The following is a 25,294-nucleotide window of genomic DNA, read 5'->3' as shown; positions in this document are numbered from 1 at the left end:
CGCACCAATACTATCCCTTCCCGAAGGAATAGAAGACTTCGTAGTTTATTGCGATGCATCAAACCAAGGACTCGGATGTGTTCTGATGCAGCGAGGTAAGGTCATCGCCTACGCCTCAAGACAATTGAAGACACACGAGGTTAACTACACAACCCACGATCTTGAACTAGGAGCAGTAGTGTTTGCTCTGAAGATCTGGAGACATTACTTGTATGGAACGAAGAGCACTATCTTTACCGACCACAAGAGTTTACAACACATTTTCGATCAGAAGGAGCTCAACATGAGACAACGACGATGGGTCGAGCTACTCAGTGATTACGAATGCGATATTCGTTATCATCCGGGTAAAGCCAACGTAGTAGCAGACGCCCTAAGTCGGAAGGAATATTCTGGTCGCAAAGTCAAGTCATTATCGATAACCATCCATTCACACCTGACTAAGCAAATTCAGGCGGCTCAACTTGAGGCCATGAAATCTGAAAATGTGTCAAGTGAATCCCTTAGAGGAATGGACAAGAATTTAGAAGCCAAGGGTGACGGAGCTTTATATTTCATGAACCGGATCTGGACACCGAAGCATGGTGGCTTCCGAGACTTGGTCATGACCGAGGCGCACAACACTCGGTATTCCGTCCACCCAGGTTCAGATAAGATGTATCTGGATCTTAAGAAGCTATACTGGTGGCCTAATATGAAAGCAGAGATTGCTACCTTCGTAAGTAAATGCCTTACTTGCGCAAAGGTTAAGGTCGAGTACCAGAAGCCCTCTGGTTTATTGCAGCAACCAGAGATCCCGGAATGGAAGTGGGAGCGGATCACTATGGATTTCATAACCAAGTTGCCCAAGACAACGGGTGGACTTGACACCATATGGGTCATCGTTGATAGATTGACCAAGTCTGCACACTTCCTGCCTATCAAAGAAACCGACAAGATGGAGAAGCTTACGAGATCATACATTAGGGAAATCGTACGGCTACATGGTGTACCTATGTCCATTATCTCCGATAGAGATAGTAGGTTCACCTCAAGATTTTGGCAATCACTACAACATTCCCTAGGAACGAGGCTGGACATGAGCACAGCCTACCATCCTCAGACCGACGGACAGAGTGAGAGGACCATCCAAACTCTAGAAGATATGTTGCGAGCCTGCGTGATTGACTTTGGGAAGGCATGGGATACTCATTTACCCCTTGTCGAGTTTTCCTATAATAACAGTTATCACACGAGCATCAAGGCTGCTCCATTTGAAGCTCTCTACGGCCGTAAGTGCAGATCCCCTCTGTGCTGGGCTGAGGTGGGTGATACCCAATTAGCCAGGGGGCAAACTTCTGGCAGTACTCTCACCGGTCCGGAGATCATTCGGGAAACAACAGAGAAAATCGTTCAGATCCGTGAACGATTGAAAGCCTCTAGAGACCGACAGAAGAGCTACGCTGATAAACGAAGGAAACCTTTGGAATTTCAGGTGGGAGACCGAGTCCTCCTCAAAGTCTCACCCTGGAAGGGCTTGATACGCTTCGGCAAGCGTGGAAAGCTTAATCCGAGGTACATAGGGCCTTTCGAGATTCTTGCAAGAGTCGGCCCCGTAGCTTACAAACTCGAACTACCAGACGCACTTCGTAACGTACATTCTACATTCCACGTATCTAACTTGAAAAAGTGTCTATCCGACGAGACTCTTGTAATCCCACTCGACGAGATCGAAATCAACGAGAGCCTCAACTTCGTGGAAGAACCTATAGAGATCATGGACCGTGAGGTCAAGCAGACAAAGCAAAGCCGTATCCCTATCGTGAAGGTTCGCTGGAATGCCAAGCGAGGACCGGAATTCACTTGGGAACGTGAGGATCAGATGAAACTGAAATACCCTCACCTTTTTGCTTAGTTATTTGTAAATTCTAGCTTGCTTAAAAGTCTAATTTCGGGACGAAATTCCTTCTAACGGGGGGATGATGTGACAACCCGATATTTCGAGTCAATGTAATGTAAAACCGATCAAATTTAGGTCAAAATGTAACCTTCCTAAAATCTTATTCGGATTAAATAAAGTAATAGGAATCATATCAAGGTTTGCGTACATAAAAAGAACGTCCAAATCTAACTCCGGATGAGGAAGTTATGAAATTTTGAAGAAATTCCTTAATCACGTCATTTTAATAAATAAATAATAAAAATAATTTCGGAATTAGCCAACGGAATCTAAACGAAAGTCGTAGATCATGGTCTCACCTTCGCGTGGATATAAAGAACGTCAAAAACGGAGTTCGTATGAGAGAGATATGAATTTTTGAAGTTTATTTAAAATAAATAAGAATTTAATTATAAATTCCCGGTAATATCCGAAGAGGAGTCATCGGATTGGACCGAAGTACGCCCTGCGTACCTTCGTACGCCCCGCGTACTGAGATCGAGGGTCTCGGATCGTCCACGTCGCACTATCCGAAGAGTTCTAAACCGTCCGACCCGTCCGAAGCTCCGACCCGTCCGACCCGCTGTCCCGTCCGACCCGCCGTCCCATCCGACCCGCGTACCCAGCAACCCGTCCCATCCGAACCGAGGCAGTCGAGGCTTCGGTCATGCATGACGTACGCGTACGCGCTGCGTACGAGCGTACGCCCCGCGTTCGGAGGCGGTTCAGCCTTCCTATAAATAGGATGCGAGGCTTTCCGAAAATGTTGCTCATTTCTCTCCTCTCTCTCACAACTTTGTCTCGTTTTCCGTGCCCGTTATAACCCGAAGCTCTGGTCTTTTTGCTCAAGTCCCGAGGGTCGATTTTACTCCCGAGATTCCCGAGAATCCCGAGAAAAATCCGTTTTCCGAGACGAAACTCTGCCCGGTTTTCCATCTCGCTTTCCTCAATCAATCAAGTGAGTTTCATACCCCTTAATCAACCTGTTAAATATTCTAAATGCTTTTATATGCTTTCAAAAGGGGGGGAATGCAAGTTAAATACTTATAGTTATTGTTTCAATCACCTGTGATTGTACTAATCACATGTGATTAATAACTAGGGAAATCAGTGGTTTTATCACTATTCAAACTATCTATCAAACTGTTTTACTTCTAAATGTTTTCCAAACCCATTTACTTTTCGAATTTACACTGCAACTGTGATTTAGGCAAATGTTCCTTATACTTAAACTGTTTTAATCAAATCTACACCTTCAAATGGTTTTATAGATTGACATCAAGTCAATCTTTCTTTAAAAATAATACTTATGTTTCAAATGCCTTATAAATACTTATTTATGCTTTTATATTACAAATTGCATGCCCATATATGTATAGACGTATAAATAATGTTTAAAGGACTTAGGAAGGCTATCCACCTTGTTTCCTTTTCCTCGATTTGGATGTGGTCTGATAGGATTTTGGGTGACCATCCGAAGGTCGTTTCCATATTAATTATATATCAAATATACATATATAGACATGAAAGTACTTCCATAATCATATGTACTAAACGCACTGTTAACAAGTTACCATCGGGGTAACACAGAATCAAACTATTACAACTGCTAGATCAATGAGTCAGTTCATTCATGAGTCTATACTAGGAAGAGAATATATACAACTATACTACGAGAACATATACAACAATACTAGAACAAGAAACATTTCATCACACATGCAAGAATACGATAACAAATGTGATCCACTGTATCGGAGCATGCCTTAAATGTCATGGCCCGAGTTGTAGCCAGAATTCTCTTGGAGGGAGAGCGTTGAGTTTGCGTATAGATCTATACTGGATTGACTATCCTACACCTTGCTGCTAGCTACAGCCGGACCTGCAGGTCTGCGGGTGCCAAACGTCATTCCGTTATTACGACCGTTCTTTATGTCGTTGTTATCAGTCGATAGTATGGTGCAATTATCACATTATACCTTAATATAAATCCGGTTTAAGGTAGTAGTAATCAGTACAACAGTAGTTCTTATTATACAAAACTACAGTACTACAATGATTTACCCATTACATATTTTGGTGATAATCTCACTTAAGCATTAATGTACAAACTATATTTTATCAAATAATAGTTATACTTGGGTAATCACACACTTTTACAACAGACGAGTTTACAAAACAGTTAAGCCTTGGTAGAAGGTTACTATTATAGAAAATATAGGATTTTCTGAGAGATTCAAACTTTTGCAAATACTTTTAAACATTTATTTACATTTTTACAAACTTATACATTGGGACAAGTTCAAACGTTTTTGACAATGAACATTGACACTAAAATACTTATGAACTCACCAGCTTAATGCTGATAAACTCTTTCAAAATAACTTGTATTCTCAGGTCATCAGTAGACAGGTACCGATGCCAGCTTTTTGAGATGATGGAGCGTACTCAAGACTCATCATTTTATTATTTTGATTTACGTTATATTTTTGGTGTCTAAAACTGTACAGAACACGCATGTATTAAATTTATATATTTAATGCAATGGATGATGTTGTTTGCCTATTTACATTTACTGTGTTGTGATTACCTTACATGACGTCCTCCGCCCCAGAACGTTTCCGCCGTTCTTGGTTTTGGGGTGTGACATATTTAGAGAGAGAGAATATATAAGCCAAGGAGACAGTGGGAGGAAAATTGACCTTGAAGAGCTTCAAGAGTCAAGTGATGAAGGAACCTCAAACACTAGCGACCAACTTGAGGAGGAAACTCATGTTGAGCCGATAGATGAGTCAGTACCTCTGAGGCGTTCCGCTAGAGTTAGGAACACACCTAATTTTTATTATGGTTATCACATCACTACAGAAGGTGATACATTTATCAGTGACAGTAAACTAATAGATTTGGATGAACCTAATAATTACAAGGAAGACATGGTAGTCCCCGAGTCTGCTAAATGGAAGGAGGCAATGGACAACGAGATTCAGTCCATGTTTGACAATCAAGTTTGGAACTTGGTTGACAATGTACCAGGTCATAAGACAGTTGTGTGAAAATGGATCTTCAAGAAGAAGACCGACATGGATGGGAAAGTGCACACTTACAAAGTGCAACTGGTGGTGAATCGCTTTTCTCAAACTCCGGGAGTTGACAATGATGAGACCTTCTCACCAGTAGTGAAGATTAAGTCTATTAGGGTTCTGCTAGCCATAGTTGCATTTCATGATTATGAAATATGGAAAATGGATGTCAAAACCGCTTTACTTAATGGAAAGTTGGCTGAGGATGTTTACATGAATCAGCCAGAGGGTTTTGTCGATGCAAAGTACCCCAATAGAGTGTGTAAGCTTGATAAATCCATTTATGGATTGAAACAAGCGTCTCGCAGATGGAATCTTTGCTTCGATGAGAAAGTCAATAAGGTTGGCTATTCGAGGAGCGAGGATGAGTCCTGTGTATATGTTAGGGCTAGCGGGAGTATTGTTAACTTTTTGGTACTGTATGTGGATGACATACTACTCATAGGAAATGACATCCCAAATTTGCAGGAGGTTAATTCCTGGATTAGGAAGTGTTTCTCTATGAAGGACCTTGGAGATGCTGCCTATATCCTTGGGATAAGGATACTAAGAGACAGGAGTAAAAGACTAATTGGACTTAGTCAAAGTACCTACTTGGAAAAGTGTTGAAGAGGTTTAATATTGAGAATTCCAAGAAAGGGGAGTTACCGATCCAGCACAATGCTAGACTGAGTAAAACTCAGAGTCCAAGTATAGAGGCTGAGATAGCTGAGATGAGTCGATTACCATATGCTTCCGCTGTTGGCTTGATCATGTATGATATGACGTATACTTGCCTTGATGTGGCATTTGCTTTGATCATGGTCAACAAATATTAGGGAAACTCTAGCAAGGCTCACTGGACTACGGTAAAGAATATTCTCAAGTACCTATGGAGGACTAAGGACTGGGTTCTTACCCTTGGTAGGAGTGATGACTTGAGAGTAACAGGGTATAGCGATGCTAGTTTTCAGACTGATAGGGATAATTTCTGCTCTCAGTCAGGCTGGGTCTTTACCCTGAATGGAGGAGAAATTAGTTGGAAAAGTTCCAAGCAGGAGACAGTAGCTGATTCTACTTGTGAATCAGAGTACATAGCAGCAAGTGAAGCGACAAAGGAGGCGTTATGGCTAAAGAAATTCATTGGAGACCTTGGAGTTGTACCAACAATACAAGAGTCTATGGAGATTTTCTAAGACAGCCATAGTGCGGTTGCCTTAGCCAAGGAGCCAAGAGATCATGGTAGATCCAAACACGTTGATAGAAAATATCACTTCATAAGACATAAGATAGATGAAGGACTCCTTTTGGAAAAGAGGGTATCATCAAAAGAGAACCCTGTAGATCCCCTCACCAAGGGACTGACTAGGGTTAGACATTTGCAGCATGTGAGGAGCATCGGGCTGAGAGATGATATTAGTTTTAATAATTAGATAGATATTTCTACAACTTGTAAAATGTAATTGACATTTGATGATTAAATAAAAGTTTTCATTTATTTATAAGGAATTTGTTACTATCTTATGTTAATCGTTTACTTTTGTTTCAATTTTGCATGTTTTGACTTCCACAAAAATTATTTTATTCAAAACTCTCCACAGTCGGTCATACGTTGGAAGTAGGTACTGAATTAAGAATGTCATGAATTTTGCTTGTAAGTTTTGTATAAGGTGTGTTAGACATTGCAATGATTGTTACAACATTCATGAGTGGTCATAAGGTCTGAGTATTGGATTAAACCCATGCTCATTTGTATCACTTCATGAAATTTATCTCGAGTGATCGTGAGACGGTAATATCATATATATATATATATATATATATATATATATATATATATATATATATTCAACCCTAGAGATGTGAGTTGTTGACTATGAGTTGGTTATCTTTTGATTGTAAGAAAACGCATCAGTAACTTGATGTCATAAAACATGCTTTTGTGCATAATTCAACTAGTAGTTAGTACAAGCATATAAGTCAAAGTTTATCTATTCCTTCTAGCAATAGAAGCAATATCAGGGCCCCTCGATGATTTGGTTTTGACTTATGTTTCGGGCCTGGTCAGAAACTAATTGATGTGTTCAATTTAGTTCTATGTCAAACAAATCAGAGATCGAGAAACAACTGCGGGATAATAAGTACAACATTGTTCCATGTATTTGTCCAATTGATATCTTGAGAACAGAGGATTATATGATCACTTATCTAAAATGGTGCTTCATTGTTCAACAAAGTTTTAAAGAGCTACGATTGTTGGTTGGTTCCTGAAGTTATACTTGCAACTATAGTTATCATACTTATCCAAGTGGGAGACTGTTGGACAAGGTGTCTAAGTCCGTAACTATATTTGGTATAAACTTGACCCTAACGGGCATGGTCCATTTGGGATGCACTTCACCTAACAATTTGTATGGATATATTTTTGAGAATAAGATGTTTATGATCTATTAATATATTATATGTTATAATATATTAATATGAAATCATATTATTTAATTAGTATTGATCATGAATTAATTTAATGATCAAAAGAAGCTAATTAAATATGGACTCTTACATATATATGGAATTCACTAAGATTTATTTAGGATGGGCTAGGAGTATATGGAAGTCCATGGATAGTCCATGGAGCTTTTAACCCATGGATCCTAGGTAAATGAAGAGTCATGGGTATTAGGGTGTAACCCTAGTCCTCCATAGTATATAAAGAGGTCCTTGGTTCTAGAATTACCACTAGTGTGTGTGAGAAACAATGGTGGGCCGATTTTAGTAAGCATCATATTCTCTCAAGTATTTCCAAGTTGTTTTCGGTAATTTCTGACACCACTTGAGGAATCCACACTATCGGTGCTGACTCTAAAACTCCAAGCAATCAACCACAAAAGAAAGGTATGTTATTCTACTTAAAGTTTTATATTACAAGTACCCCATAACACGCTAGTTAGGTTATAAACCTTGGAAATCAAATTTGCATGTATTTTTAGAGAAAACATAGATCGAAGTTTTCTAGGGTTGCATGTACACCATAGGTGTGTTAGAATGCTCAAAACCCAAGAATAACTAACTGTCTTCCGGCTTAAAGCATCCGCAACCACATTTTCTTTTCTTGGGTGGTGCAGAATCTCTTGGTCATAACCCTTGACCATGTCAATGCACCTACGCTGCCTCATGTTCAGATTCGGTTGATCCATGAGATACTTCAAACTCTTGTCATCAGTGTAGATGGTACACCGGACCCTATAAAAATACTGCCACCAAACCCTGAGAGTAAACACCACTACTCCCAAGTCCAAATGGCATGTCAGATAACAAACCTCATGCAGCTTCAACTACCGCGAAGCATAAGTAATAACCATCCATTGTTTCATAAGAACATCCCCTAGACCGGTGATGGATGTGTCACAAAATACCACAAAATCCTTACCACCCTCAGGGAGGGTCAACATTAGAGCCTCACATAACATCCTCCTAAAGGTCTCGAATGCAACCCACAGATCAAGTCCCCAGTGGAAATCCACACCCTTCCTCGTTAGACGAGTGAGTGGTACCACAATCTTGGAGAAGTCTAGATAAATCTCCGATAATACCCTGCCAATCCTAAGAAGCTCCAGATCTCATATGAGTACTTTGGAACCTCCCATTACATAACAACCTCAATCTTGGTCTAGTAAACCAAGATCCCGTTTAGGTTAACACGGTTCCCCAAGAACTGGACCTCTCGTAACTAAAACCCACACTTTAAGAACTTGGCATAAAGTTGTTCCTACCTCAAAACTCAAAGAAGCTCTCAAAGGAGATCCTCATGTTTATCCATGGTCTTTGAATATACGAAGATATCATCAATAAAAACATTGATTGAATGATCTAGCATCAGCCTGCATACCCGATTCATTAAATCCATAAAATGCAGTAGGCATATTGGTGAGCCCAAACGACCTCACCACGAACTCATAATGACCATAACAAGTCTGAAACGTGGTATTCTCTATGTCCTCCTCCAAACCCTCTTCTAATAATACCCCGACCTCAAATCGATATCGGAGAACCAAGATGCACCCTGCAACTTATCAAAGAGGTCATCAATCCGTGGAAGTGGGTATCTGTTCTTCAACGTCAACTTGTTCAACTCCCGATAAACAATGCACGTCCAGTGTGAACCTTCCTTCTTCTTGACAAAAAAAAGTCGGTGCTCCGCATGGCGAACTGCTTGCCCAACGGTTCCTGAAGTTGAGAGGGCAAATCATGCATATCAGGTGGTGCCAATTGGTATGTTGCCTTAGCAATCGGAGCTGCACCCAGAACCAAATCGATACTGAACTTAAACTTCCTCTCAGGAGGAACACTGGGTACCTCCTTTAGGAACACATCTGCGAACTCTCTCACCGTAGGCACATTTGAAACCGAAAATTGCTTCCCAAATTGTGTATCAACTATATATGAAAGATAACCGATACAACCATGCTGAATATATAGATGAGCCCTGGCAGAAGAACAAAAGGCTGACCCAATCCTGGTACCCTCTCCTTAAATAACCAATTCTCCCCCACTTGGGGTTCGAACTACTACCTGCTGACCCTCGCAGTCAATCATAACCCCAAATCTACTCAGGCAACCCATTCCTACAACCGCGCGTACATATCCCATTGGAATATGGATCAGATTACTTGGATAAGGCACCCCAAAAATCTCCAAGACACATCCCTAGTAAACACTCCATGAAGAAATCCTGTGTTTGTTGGCGATAGAAAGAAACAACGAAAACTCTAACTCTCTAACAACCATATAAAGGACTGACTCGCACCTAATTCAAAAAACACAAGAGTAGACAAAGAGTTCACTGAGAATGTACTAGAAGAATCATAAACATAAGCATACCATAAAATAATTAACAAAAATAATAAATGAAACATACCAGTAACGACGTTCGGTGCCACCCTGACCTCCTCTGCAGTGATCTGGAAATCGCGACCACTAGCCCTTGGGAGCTCTGCTCTAACCTGGCGTCCATCTATAATACTCATGGTGGCCGGTGTTTGATCACGCGTCGTCGGCGTAGCAAGTTGGGGACAGTTAGCATTCACATAGCTAGTCTGATCATAGTGATAGCATATCCTATGCTCGGTGCTAGGGCCTGCTGACGACAATCCTTCGCATAATTCCCAGCTTGGCATAATTGTGGCACCTACAAGAAGTAGACCAAAAAACACCCTCATGGACCTTGCCGTACTTCCCACAATTGCAGCCCCTCTGTCCCCCCAAACTCAAATCAGCGGGCATAAACCGCTTTGCTGCAGGCTATGACCGCATGAGAGCCTACCAATGCTCTCTCGTTTGAAGCTCTTGTAGGGTTTTAAGTAATTTAACACTCCTTTGGTGCACATACTACCCTAGACTCTTTGCATCTAAGTTTTCTCTAATTATACATGCAATTTCAATTTTTCCAAAGCATACTCCCTATCTAGCATGCAATTAGAGATATACAACATAAAACAAGGTTAGATGAATACCTCTTAGTGTAGCTTGTAGTTCTTGGGCTTTAAAAGCTTTAGCACCTCAAATGTGATGCCTCTAATGTGTTACAAATACCAAATGCAAGAGGAGGCTTATGAGAGAGAGGCTAAGAAGCACAAAATCGGTTATGGATCTCCTTTAGGATGTACCAGCCGATTTTCGGGGGGTTAAGGGGTTACTTTTATAGTGTGGAAATCCTAGGGTTTCTTCCATGCAAACCTTAATTCACCATGACCCTTTGTATTTCTTAGGCCCTTTGGGTTAAACCTTCATGGGCTATCATATAGGTTGAGCCCATCCTAATCAAAATGGATCATTAGCCCAAACTATAAGTACTACTGATTTACTTAATCAGTCCCCGTAAATTTAATGAGTCTCTTTTGATCACTAAATTAAATCCAAATTAATTCTTGATCACTACTAATTAAATAATATGATTTCTCAATTAATATATTATTCATATAATATATTAATAAACCACAAACCATATCTTTCTCAAAAGTCCATCCTATCATATTGCTCTGGTGAAGGCAACCCAAAAGGACCATGCTACTATCGGGTCAAGTACATATCAATTATAGTTATGGTCTTAGGACAAAAGGAACAGATAAACTTTGACTTATATGCTTGTACAATAACTGCCAATGTAACTTCAAAAAACAATTAACATTAATAGCTCTCAAAAGCCATTGTCAAACTCTGACCTAGTCAGTGACATGTACTTTAGATAAGGGATCATATAGTCCTTTGTTCTGCAAGATATCGTGTGGAAAAATACATGGAACATAGTCATACTTATTGTCCAATATTTTGTTTCCTGACTTTTGATTTTTTTAACACAGAACATAATTAAACACATCAATTGTGTCCTGACCGGGCCCAACACATAAGTCAACACAAAATCATCGAGGGGCCTAAGATATCGCTTTTAATCCTCCTAGGACAAAAGGAACAGATAAACTTTGACTTATATGCTTGTACTAATTACTCGTTAAATCATACACAACAGCACACTTTATAACATCATGTTACTGATGCGTTTTCGCACTATCAATGCACAACCAACTTGTAATCAACAACTCATATATCTTGGTTTGAAGACTATACGATATTATCGTCTCACAATCACCCGTGATAAATTCCATGAAGTGATTCATGTGAGCGTGGGTTTAATCCAATACTCAAATGTTATTTCAAGAGCACTCATGAATGTTGTAGCAAACTTTTGCTATGTCTAGACACGTTAGTCAATCTACAAGCCAATCCATGACAGTCTAGCCTAATAACCTACTTCCAAAGTATGATCGATTGTGGATAGTTTGAATAATCTTATTATTCTGGAAGTCAAAACATGCAAATGTGAAACAATAGTAAACAATTGACACAAGATAGTAACATTACTTATAAATAAAACTCCTTTTATTCAATCATCAAATGTAAATTACATTTTTTATCTATTAAAGATTCTAAACAACTATCTAATCACTAAAACTAATATCGTCCTTCAACCCGATACTCATAGCATGCTGCAAATGCTTAATCCTGCTCAATCCCTTCGTAAGGGGATCCGCTGGGTTATCCTTTGACGATGCCCTCTTCACTACAAGGAGTCCTTTTTTCCGATGTCTTATGAAGTAATATTTTCTGTCTATATGCCTGGATCTTCCATGATCCCTTAGTTCCTTGGTTAAGGCGACTGCTCCTTCGTTATTGCAGAAAATCTGCATAGGCTCCTTTATGTATGATACAACTCCAAGGTCTCCGATGAAGTTTTTCAACCATAGCTCCTCTTTTGATGCTTCGCTCGCTGCTATGTACTCTAATTCTCATGTTGAATCAACTACAATCCCCTTCTTGGAACTTTTCCAAGTTATTGATCCTCCATTTAGGGTAAATACCCAGCCCGACGGAGAGTAGAAATTATCTTCGTCGGTTTGAAAATTGGCGTCACTATATTATGCCACTCTCAAGTCATCACTCCCACCGAGGGTAAGGACCCAATCCTTAGTCTTCCGCAGGTACTTAAGAATGTTCTTTACTGTAGTCCAGTGAGCTCTACTAGGGTTCCCTTGATATCGACTAACCATGCTCAAAGTAAAAGCCACATCAGGGCGAGTACATGCCATAGCATACATGATCGAGCCAACTGTGGACGCATATGATATTTGACACATTTATGCTACGTTAGCATTGGTACTCGGGCTCTGAGTCTTAATAAGTTTGGTATTGCTCTGGATAGGCAATTCTCCTTTCTTGGAATTCTCCATGCTAAAATGTTTCAACACTTTATCCAAGTAGGTACTTTGACTAAGTCCTGTTATCCTTTTACTCCTATTTCTCAATATCCTTATCCCTATAATGTAAGCAGCTTCCCCAAGGTCCTTCATAGCGAAACACTTCCCAATCCAGCACTTAACCTCCTGCAAGGTTGGGATGTCTTTTCATATGAGAAGTATGTCATCCACATACAATACCAGAAAGCTAACTATACTCCTACTAGATTTGACATATACGCATGACTCATCTTCGCTTCTCAAAAATCCTAAATCTTTGACTTTCTCATCAAAACAAAGATTCCATCTGCGAGATGCTTATTTCAATCTATAGATGGATTTCTCAAGCTTACACACTCTACTAGGGTATTTGTCATAGAAAGAACCCTCTGGCTGATTCGTGCAAACATCTTCATCCAACCTCCCATTAAGAAAAAGAGTTTTGACATCCATTTTCCATATTTCATAATCATGAAATGCAGTTGTGGCTAGCATAATCCTTATAGATTTAATCTTCGCTACTAGTGAGATGTCTCTTCATAGTCAATTCCATGAGTTTGAGTAAAGCCCTTCACAACCAACCACACCTTATAATTGTGTACTTTCCCATCCATGTCAGTCTTCTTCTTGAAGATCCATTTTCAACCGATTGTCTTACGACCTGGTACATTGTCAACCAAGTTCCAAACATGATTGTCATACATCGACTGAATCTCACTGTCCATCGCCTCTTTCCATTTTGCAGACTCAGGGCCTGCCATGACGTCCTTGTAGTTAGATGGCTCATCCAAATTTACCAGTATACTATCGCTGATAAACGTATCACCTTCCGTGGTAATATGAAAACCATAAGACTCCAGTGCCATCCTAACTCTACCGGAACGTCTCAGAGGTAAGGACTCGTCAACGAGTTCAACATGAGTTTCCTGCTCAGGTTGAGCGCTAGTGTTTGAGGTTCCTTCTGTTGGGTTTTGAGCATTCTAACACTCCTATGGTGTACATGCAACCCTATAAACCTTGGATCTATGTTTTCTCTATAATACATGCAAATAAGAACTTTCCAAGGTTTTAATCCTAACTAGCATATTATGATGTTCTTAATCTACAAAGTACTAGTTAGATGACATACCTTTTGATGTAGCTTGATGTCTTCAAGCTTTAAGAGCTTAGCCCCAATAGTGTGGAAGCCTCAAGTGGAATCACAAATCACCAAGACACCTTGGAAGACTTTAGAGAATATGAATACTTGGTTCTATCTAGTGAAATCCGCTAGCCCTCTTATTGTATCCACACTAGTGCCAATTTCACCAACCAAGGACATCTTTATATAGTGTGGAGGATTAGGGTTAAACCCTAATACCCATGACCTTTCATTTCCTAGGATCCATGGTTAAACACTCCATGGACTATCCATGAAAGCTTAGCCCAACCTAAATGAACTTGGCCCATTCCATATATATAAGAGTCCATATTTAATTAATTCCTTTTGATCACTTAATTAATTATAAATTAATTCTTGATCAATACTAATTAAATAATATGATTCCATAATAATATATTAGAACTAATTAAATAACATACTATTCTCAAAAGATTATCCATATAAATTGTGTCGGTGAAGTATAACCCAAATGGACCATGCCGGGTCGGGTCAAGTACATACCAAATATAGTTATGGACTTAGACATTAATCCAAAAGTCTCCCACTTGGATAAGTCTAAAACTATTATTACGCATGACTTCAAACCTAACTGGCAATCGTAGCTCTTAAAGCCGCTGTCGAACTCTGATCTTGTCAACGAACTTGTCCATTAGATAAGGGATCATATGTTTCTCCATTCTAGATATCATATGGACTAAGACATGGATTATAATCATTCTCTCTGTCCATTTGTTGTTTCCCAATTTCCGATTTATGACGACTGACTAATTGAACAAATCAAATCAGTCCTGGCCCGGCCGAGCACTTCCATTTATCATCATCAAATCATTAAGGGGCCCACAGATATCGCTTTTTTCCCGAAGGTAAAAGGAATGGATAAACTTCGACCCATATGGCTTGTTCTACTACTTGTTGAATCATACACAAAGGCACGTTTTATAGCACCGAGTTACCAAATGCGTTTTCATGCAATCAATGTACAACCAACTCATAGTAACAACTCATATCTCTAGGTTTTAAGAATATAAGATATTATCATCTCATGATCACTTGTGATAAAATCCATGAAGTGATTCCAATGAGCGCGGGTTGAATCCAATACTTGGAACTTATGAGCACTCATGAGTGTTGTAGCCCTTTGTCCAACACCTTAGACCTCTACAAGCCAACCCATGACAGTCTTAATTCATATCTACTTCCAACATATGACCGACTGTGGATGGTTTGAATAACTTAGTCATTCCGAAAGAATAACCTAGTTTATTCGGGAAGTTAAAACATGCAAAATGAAACACAAGAATAATCGAATCCAATATGGTATCAAAACCTATGAACATCAATAAAACACCTTTTATTTATCACCATATGATTACACATTATTCATTGTATACTGTTTCAGCTATCAAATTTATTCTTGAATTTAAAACAATAGTTGTCCCATGCTCCAAGCATGTACACTATGTTTTCTAAACACTAGTCATGCCACACACCAAGTATGCATACTATGTTTGTCTATGATCTTTACTTTGTGAACTAGATCAATTGAACATAACTTCAATGATTCTCTTTTCACACTCCCAAATCCTTACTGCAAATGCAAGAATTCCAAATTCATGCCATTTATTGAAATCTGTCAGATTCTAAACTTATATGCATTGAACCTCTTGTAATAATTATGCACAAAGTCAGAAGGACTTGACAACAACCATTATAGACCATTCCAAAGAAGATCAGCTCCTTGGGAACATCCTTCTTGCATTTAGTTTCCTAATCTCAAACAGATTGAAAATTCTAACTTTGAAACATTTCCAGATTCCATTTTGACTTATCCCTTCTAAACAAGAGTTGCCTCCTTACAGACTATGTCAATATGGTCCTTCTAAAATTATCACTATACTTCCAACTGTCCTTGAGCAACCAATCTTTGGTAAACCTTAGATTGTCCTCGACAATTGTTTAATCCTTTTAGTCATATCCAGTTCTAAACCTTTTCCCTTCTTAATGCCCCAGGCATTTTGAAAATTTTAGAAAGGATGAATATAGCACATGTAATCGATCCTATATTCGAAGCATTTGGGACACGATTCATGATGTCTCACATAAAGACTAAACCAGTCTTTTGCTATAATATGTCCATTTCAATTTGCCAAGTTCTCATAATTCAGATTATGAAAAGGGATGCCGTAATCATAATCGAATTTTAGAACGCAAATAATGGACTCATATACAAAATTTCCTTATGTTGAGCCATTCCAACATGAAATTCATATATATTTCCTTGACTAAATGATTAAAACCTCACGATCTAAGCTTATAGATTTGAGATGAAGTATATATTTCCTCTCCTTAATTATAGCAAAACAACTCTTTCCCAATTGAAACTTTTGTTTTCTATAATTAACATTGCTAACTTGCAATACATATCATAATTATCATGCTCCCACTAACATGATGATTATTAGCATAACACTTATGCTCCTACTAGCTTTGATATGTACTCAGAAATCAGCTGACTTTCTTACCAAAGTTTAGATTTTTGATAGTAGATTGTTTTGATAAAACTTTATCAAAAACATACACCTTCCCTTAGATAGCACACTTGTGTGTCTAAACAATTATGAAGAGGGATGCCGTAATCATAATGGTTAGACCTTTTTGCCACTTTTCACAAGTCCAAGTTAGTGTGCCGGTAAACCACACACGCTCCACTAACGACTTTAAGAATGCAAATATCACAATTGCTATCTAAGCTAAAATCTACTTAGTGAATGTGTTTCCTCACCATCATTTTCATGAATCGGAGAGAAACCTTATGACACTTAGATTTTTATGGTGTATGTGTTCTTATCCATGTGAATTGTCAAAACCATAGTCACAAGACAAGGATAATGACAAATCCAAACTCATATGGATTGAACTCAATCTTAACTTCTTGCCACCTGGTAGCTCAAGGGCCTGCCATTGCTTCCAAGTTTTTGTGCAAAAAATTGAGAACTCTAAGAGCTCATATGCAAAGCCAACTTTAACTGGAATGGGAACAGAATATGTCAACACGATAGGTTATAAACCTCAAGTCGTGTGCTAGAGAAGAACTTCAGGTTTTATTCTTGATTAGTTCCTGAGACTTTCAAGACCTTTAAGACTCCCACTGTCCTCTTGACATATAAGACTTTCTTGTCAGTTATTCAAGAGATAGTATGGATTCTAATCAAGACAAACACTTCACAAAATTGGCCTAAGTTGGTCTTTGTTTTATCCAAAACATCACAACTTACCAATTTCAAATGTACAAGAGTAAGAAACTTTTACTCTGACATTGGACAAGTGTTTTAAACCTTCTTTAAGACATGTCACTCAAGTTACAATCTTGGAGTATGAATCTAAGACTTGTATTGGAACGAAGTATGACTCATCTTCTTGATTTAACCACTTCAACAATTCAAGTTCCTCTTCTTAGTCATAAGAATGCACTAAGATTTTCCTTAGAGAACTAATTGTGCTATGGTTTCTTAATCATTAAGATGATCACAAAACTGATACTAAACTACTCTCCCATCTTTTCAGATTTGAGAAACTTTTATCCTTCTGAATGATTTGATTCTTCTTATTCGCTCTGCCATACATTGGAACCTTTTCCAATGTCTTAGAGTTATACTTAAGCTTGTGAGTATAATCATATTTACTAAGCTTTAGTAAACTATGACGAATAGTCTTATCAATCTTTTGTGGTGGACTTAATCATTGCACAAGAATGTGTACTCGATCCTTTAGTCCTTCACTTGAATCACACATCCATGTGAACAAGTAATTAGTATTAATTTTCCAATACTTGAAAGTTCTCATTCATCATGCTATACAACTTGCATGATTCCAAGTTTCGGTCCAATTGAAACTTGGGTGATGAGAATCTTTCCTTATTTGGTACATTTAGACATTACCACAAATGAAAGAATCAATTTCATATTTCCACTCTTGCTATTAATGGAATCATATAAGCAACAATTTTTTTCCTCAGATGCCATTGTAAGGATATTTTAAAATAAATAAAATCAAAAATTTTCTTTTATTTTAAAACTATGTGGAAAAACTTATCCTTACAATCCATATGAAAACTTGTTGTTATCTATTCCTAAGCAATATCTCATAACTCCTAAGAAGTAGCTCAAGAATCCGATCTTCAAGCTACACGATAGAAATCCATCTATGCGATCAGATTCTGCATATTCTTTCTTTAAGTTTCTTCACTTTTCTTTGATTCTTAAAACATCAACATGTGACCCAGTCACATCATGTATCAAGAATCTCATATTAGAAACTTAGCAGAGTTAGACAGTTGACTTTACCTGAAGTAGAGTCAAACTTATTGACTTTAACATCCTTAGGTAAATTTGGCAGCTTCACAACCAATGCCCCTTTCTTTGACAATATAAACATATGGACCCTTTGATAATGGAACACGGTACTATCACAGACTTAGTTTTTCTCTTTACCATTTGGTCAACCGAGTTGACTATGGCCGATCCCTTTCCATTGGGAAGAGAGAGCTTTACTAGATATCCAATGTCATCATTGTCAATGTCCATAAAGTTTTAAGGAAGTTGATCTTAACAAAATAGATAAGATCATTAAGGGTCTTGTCATAGTCTGTTTCATAGGTGTCCCAAAGGAACTCACTATGTGACTTAGAAAGTGATTGAACCACCAACTTTCTCAAGACTTTGACACCCAACTCTCCCGGCTTGTCAATGTGTGACTACATCTACAAGATGTGATCACACTTAGACCTTGCCTTGCCGAGGCTGTGCAACCTGAGTTGCAGAAGAGGGAACAGGTTGTTGGTTTGGTTTCAGAGTTCGTTACCGATGGTCGGGGGCTTATGACATTTCAGGGGCGTATCTAGGTACCGTTTGTGGGAGGAACGCGTACCATTTTGATGGAGGAGGCGCATCGGTCGAAATTTTCGATCCATCCGGGGGCCACTAAGATGTATTTGGATCTGAGAAAGGAGTATTGGTGGCCCTGTATGAAGAGGGATGTCGCGTGGTTTGATGAGAGGTCTTTGACATGCCGTAGGGTTAAGGCCGAGCACAAGAGGCCGCATGGTAAGTTGCAGCCATTGGAGGTTCCCGAATGGAAGTGGGAACAGATCACTATGGATTTCATCACCAAATTGCCAAGGACTGCCAGAGGAGTTGATGCAATTTGGGTGATTGTGGACAGATTAACGAAGAGCGCTCACTTCCTTGCTATCAGCGAGATTTCTTCAGCAGAGAAATTGGCGGAGGTGTATGTGAGGGAAGTGGTATCTCGACATGGGGTGCCGATCCCGATTGTTTCAGACCGTGATGTGCGCTTCACTTCCAGATTCTGGAAGAAGTTTCATGAGGAGTTAGGTACTAGAATGCATTTTAGTACCGCAAATCATCCCCAGACAGACGGTCAGAGTGAGCAGACGATTCAGACACCCGAGGACATGTTCCGCGCATGTGTGTTGGATTTCGGGGGTAGCTAGGATGCATATTTGCCCTTGGCAGAGTTTTACTACAACAACAACCATCATTCGAGCATTGGGGAGAGGTTGGACTCCCATTTGTTGGGGAGAGGTTGGACAGCGGGTAATGGGCAGTACAGAGATCGTCCTTCAAACGTTAGAGCAGATCCAGCAGGTCAGACAGAGGTTGTTGACCGCTCAGTGCCGACAGAAGAGTAACGCAGACAGGCGCCGGTCTGAGTTTGAGTTCCACGTCGGCGACCTTGTACTCCTGAAGGTCTCTCCTTGGAAAGGAGTGATTCGATTCAGGAAGAGGGGCAAGTTGGGGCCCCGATATGTTGGTCCTTTCCTTGTGATCGCGAGGGTAGGTCGGGTAGCCTATCGTTTGGATTTGCCAGCAAAGTTGGGGCAGATTCACGACACTTTTCATGTGTCGCAGCTGAGGAAGTGTATAGCCGACGAGTCGGTGGTGGTTCCATTAGAGGATATTCAGGTGGATGCGAGCCTGAATTCTACTGAGAGACCAGTGGCCATCAGAGATCAGAAAATCAAGGTTCTGAGGAACAAGGAGGTACCCCTGGTGTTGGTTCAGTGGCAGCATCGGAAGGGGTCAGAGATGACCTGGGAGCCGGAGCGTGAGATGCATGAGCAGCATCTGGAGCTATTTGCAAGGCGAGATTTCGAGGGTGAAGTCTAGTTCTAGTGGGGGAGAATTGTAACAGCCCGGATTTCCAGGTATCTTTTATTCATATATTTTGGTGTTTTGTGAGGGGACTCGGCGAGTTGGATCTCAAACTCGCCGACTAGGATCGCGGTTCTGGACGCGGGTTCGCGCCTGGACTCGGCGAGTCCGCGCTGTTTAATGAAACCCTAATTTCCTGGTCCTAAGCCCTATTTAAAGGACCTTATGGCCCTTCATTGCGGCTACCTTGACCTTCAGAGCACATAAACAGCTGAGAGTTCTTGTGAGTGAGATAAGAGGCCATTATTCACCAATTTTGTGTGTATTTGCAAGAAAGGAAGCGAAAAATCAAGCTAGGAGAGTTGGGGAGCTTGGATCTACTTCCATTTTGTCAGAGGAAGCTTCTTGAGGTATCATTCAGAGCTTATTCTCGTGTTTTTGTTGATATGGTCAAATCTAGGGTTTCTTCATGCCTTGTTTGCCTTGTATTTGGAGTGTGAGAGGTCCCATGGGGATATGGTACCTAGATCTGGACATTAGTAGGTCCAGAGAGTTCCAAATGCCATGCTTTATGTCCTTCCTTTTGGGTTGGAGACTTAGGTTGCCATCTTAGAGGCCATTTCTTCAAAAGGAGCCTTGTAGGTGTTACATGGTAGCCAAGATTGTGACTTTACGTGATGAATGAGCTTGGGAGGGCTAGATCTATGAGTTGATGGAGCGGATCTGACCTCAGAAGCAAGATTGAGTTGATGCATGGCATGGACTCCCCGAGTCCGAAGAACAGACTCGGTGAGTAGCATGAAGATTGTCCTTGACCACTCAGCGAGTGGTCTTGCCGAGTTAAGGGTTGACTCAGTGAGTCAGGGAGAGTTAGAGAGGCTTGACAGGTGGACTGAGTCGAGCTGGAACTCGCCGAGTTGTTCTTGAGACTCGGCGAGTTGAGTCGTGGTGGCCCCGCGATTCATGCCAGGTGGGACTCGTCGAGTTGGGGGTGTACTCGACGTGTCAGGAGAGGATCCTAGGGAGTGAGTGAACACGTATAGACTCGCCGAGTCGCCCTAGTGCACTCGCCGAGTCCGGTCAAAGTTGACCGTTGACTGTTAACCAGAGTTGACCAGTGTTGACTTGATAGGGGTAGTCAACGTTAGTGGTAAAAGTGTTAATTAGAGATATATGATGTTATAGGAGGATTATAGCTCGGAGGATCGAGCACGAGTGATTTTCCAGGGTTTGCGACATTACCGAGATATACGAGGTGAGTCTTCTCACTATACTTTACCTTGACTAGGTAATCAGAGTTATGTGATAGAGTATTTGTATGCTATATGTCTGTTATGTGTTGTACTGCATTATTTCTATGTGATTTATGTTGTGCATGTTTATAGAGTTGGAATCGGAAGGTTCCCAGAGTTAGAACCTGTGGGTTCACAGAGCAGGGTCTACGGACCCATAGAGTTATAGCCTCGAGTGGCTAATATGTGTTATGTGTGGTATTTTGGGGAACTCACTAAGCTTTGTGCTTACAGTGTTAGTGTTGTTTGTTTCAGGTACTAGTGATGACCGTGGGAAGGCGCCGTCTTGATCTATACACACGCATGGGATTTTTATTATATGTGATCTTGGGTTTTTGTATGATATGGATTGGAGTTTTAAACTTGATGTTTTATGAAAATTAATGAAAATGTTTTTATATTATGCGAAAAAATTATTTTGAAATTCACGGTGTTACAATTTGGTATCAGAGCCTTGGTTTGAGGGATTCGAGTACACCTTCGGGCGTATTTGAACTCAAACTGAGGATTTGAGAAGTATTTTCAAAAAGAGTAAAAGATTTTGGAAAAACGCAGAGCAGAGTGTGTGTACAATCGGTCCGCGCCCGAACGGTGATTTCCCAAAATACCCTCATGTTATGTGATATTGATATTGATATGATGTATTCGCATGCTAGAGTAGGCTAGGTATTCCTATTAGGACTAGAGTGGCCTGATTTGTGATGCCTTAGCCTAGGAAGAGGTGAGCTGCTATGAGATGCTTGAGAGTGAGTAGGTAGCAGCGAGGGGTTTATGAGAGATCTATTAGAGAGTAGCATATGCATGATAGAGTACTTGGAATTTAGGATCCGAAGAGGAGGACTTGGGGTGTATTATGATACGGTGGGGACAGTAGTATTGGGCCAGTACTACTGAAAGCACCGGAGCGGTGTACAGCCCAAGTAAGAATCTTTGGAATACCAAGGATCAAGGAGGGATGGGTTGTCGAGTGTGAGTATGCTCGAATGGAATCTAATTTATTGTATGTTGTATTTTAGAGGTAGATCATGGTGAGGACACGTTTGATGCCTGAGAGCAGTGATACTAGTGATGAGGAGATCCGCCGGATCATCCACGAGGAGGTGGCTGCGGCCATCAGGGCAGAGATACCAGAGATGTTCGGGTCTATTAAGACCACGTTCATTGAGACCTTTGACGAGCGTTATGCTGCTCTTTCTGAGGCTGTTGTTGCAGCGGCCACCGCAGCTATCGCTGCCGCGAGGGCGCAAGGTGGTGATGCGTTGCTATTCCGGGAGTTCAGCAACACAAAACCACCAAAGTTTGATGGGACCCAGGACCCGGTGGCAGCTATGAGGTGGATTTCTGACATAGAGGGGTGTTTCTTCACTTGCTCATCTCCTGAGCATTTGAAGGTTCGGTTCCCGCTGAACCAGCTTCGCTTGGGAGCGAAGGACTGGTGGAAGTTTGTGACGGCGCACTTTACGCCTGCTGAGCTTGCGGCAGTGATCTGGGAGAGGTTCACTGCCATGTTCCGAGATGAGTACGTTCCCCAGGTAGAGAGGGAGCGTTTGGCCCAGGAGTTTCTGACCCTCAAGCAGGGTACTGAGTCGGTTATAGCGATTACCAGGATGTTCCATGAGAGGGCGATGTTCTGCCCTGAGCACGTGTCCTCCGAGCAGGCATGTATGAGTCGATATCTGAGTATCTTGAGGCGAGAGATTCGGGAGTTCGCGGCGAACTCCTCGTACCGGACATTTGCTGAGCTTCAGGCAAATGCCCGGAAGAGGGAGATTGAGCTAGAGACTCAGGCCAGGGAGGAGGTGGAGTCTCAGGGGAGGGATCGGCGACTGGCACAGTCTCAGCCGGCAGCCAAGCGGGCCAAGCCCGCTGATCCCAAACCAGGGAGCCAGAAGGGCCGCACTTGTGGGAAGTGTGGCAAGGGTCATGATGGAGTCTGTAGAGCGGGATCTTGCTACAAGTGTGGCAAGGAGGGGCACATGGCCAAGGACTGCCCCAAGGGGTTTGCGGTGTGTTTTCACTGCAATCAGACCGAACACTGGAAGGTAGAGTGTCCGCAGTTGCGAGGATCATCTCAGGGAGCACCTCAGGGATATGCCCCTGCCGCCATCAGAGCTACAAAGAGTCGGCCAGTGAAGGCCGAGGCGCCGAGGGCACGAGGGAGAGCTTTTCAGCTGACCGCGGAGGAGGTCCATGCAGCGCCCGATGTCGTGGCTGGTATGTATTCTTTCGTATATTTATTTTGATGTTGAGATATTATGCTTATATTATGTTGTGCGTAGGTACTTTTCTTATGAATTCTGTACCTGCCTTGGTGTTATTTGACTCGGGTGCGAGTCGGTCTTTTGTATCTTTGGCCTTTAGTTAGCATATCAGTGTTAGTCGTGAGGCGTTGAGTCGGCCTCTGACAGTGTCCATAGCTGATGAGAGGGTGATATATGCCACGGGGGTTCTCCGAGGGTGCGTAGTCGAGATTTTTTGTGTTGAGTTCCCGATTGATCTGGTTCCTATTGCGATGGGTGATGTCTGTGTCATTGTGGGCATGGACTGGTTGAGCCGATTCGGTGCGGTTATCGACTGCGAGCGACAGCTGGTGACCATACGAGACCCTAGTGGGGGAGTTCTTTCGGTGTACGGCGAGGGTACACGTTCAGGATCAGCGTTTTGTTCGGCCGCTAGGGCGAGGCAGTGTCTATAGCAGGGCTGTAAGGGTTTTATGGCGTATGTGATGGATATGCGGGTGGATTCCGAGAGGCCGAGTTCAGTTGAGGAGGTTCCGGTGGTGCGTGAGTTCCCGGATATATTTCCCGAGGAGTTGTCGGGTGTGCCTCCTGTGAGGCAAGTGGAGTTCAGTATCGATTTGGTTCCGGGGGCCGCGCCTATCGCTAAGGTGCCTTATCGTCTTGCACCTCCAGAGATGCAAGAGTTATCCTTGCAGCTTCAGGAGCTACTGGGAAAGGGGTTTATTCGGCCGAGCAGCTCGTCGTGGGGGGCGCCTATCCTGTCCGTCAAGAAGAAGGATGGTGCACACCGGATGTGCATTGATTACCGGGAGTTGAACGAGCTGACGGTCAAGAACCGTTACCCGTTACCTAGGATCGACGATTTGTTCGATCAGTTGCAGGGAGCATCTTGGTTCTCCAAGGTCGACTTGAGGTCTGGATATCATCAGGTGAGCGTGTGGGATGAGGAAGTCCAGAAGACAGCGTTCAGGACGCGTTATGGGCATTATGAGTTTGTGGTGATGCCTTTCGGGCTCACCAATGCCCCGACAGTGTTCATGGATCTCATGAACCGAGTGTGTAGGCCGATGCTGGATCGGTCGGTGATTGTATTTATCGACGACATTCTGGTATATTCGAGATCTAGAGAGCAGCATGAGGAGCATTTGAGAGAGGTTCTCAGAGTTCTGAGATCGGAGAGGCTTTATGCCAAATTCTCCAAGTGTGATTTCTGGTTGCAGGAGGTCCAGTTCTTAGGACATCTCGTTAACCAGGAAGGGATATTGGTCGATCCGGACAAGGTTGAGGTAGTGATGAGTTGGGAGGTACCGAAGTCACCCTCCGAGATCAGGAGTTTCCTAGGGTTGGCAGGGTATTATCAGAGGTTTATCAAGGATTTCTCTAAGATCGCAGTGCCACTCACCAGATTGACCCGGAAGGGTGTTGCTTTTTCATGGGGCCCCGAGCAGCAGGCCTCCTTTGAAACACTTCGCCAAACGTTGTGCGAAGCCCCGATGTTAGCCCTTCCGGAAGGAATGGAGGACTTTGTGGTATACTGTGATGCATCGATTTTGGGGTTGGGAGCAGTGCTGATGCAGAGAGGGCATGTGATAGCATATGCATCAAGGCAGTTGAAGCCTCATGAGACGAGATATCCCACCCATGATCTAGAGTTGGGGGCAGT

The sequence above is a fragment of the Lactuca serriola genome, chromosome 8 (assembly GCF_051521515.1).
Source record: "Lactuca serriola cultivar US96UC23 chromosome 8, Lser_US96UC23_V15, whole genome shotgun sequence".
In the NCBI taxonomy this organism is placed as follows: Eukaryota; Viridiplantae; Streptophyta; class Magnoliopsida; order Asterales; family Asteraceae; genus Lactuca; species Lactuca serriola.
Note: the sequence above shows the minus strand (reverse complement) of the source record.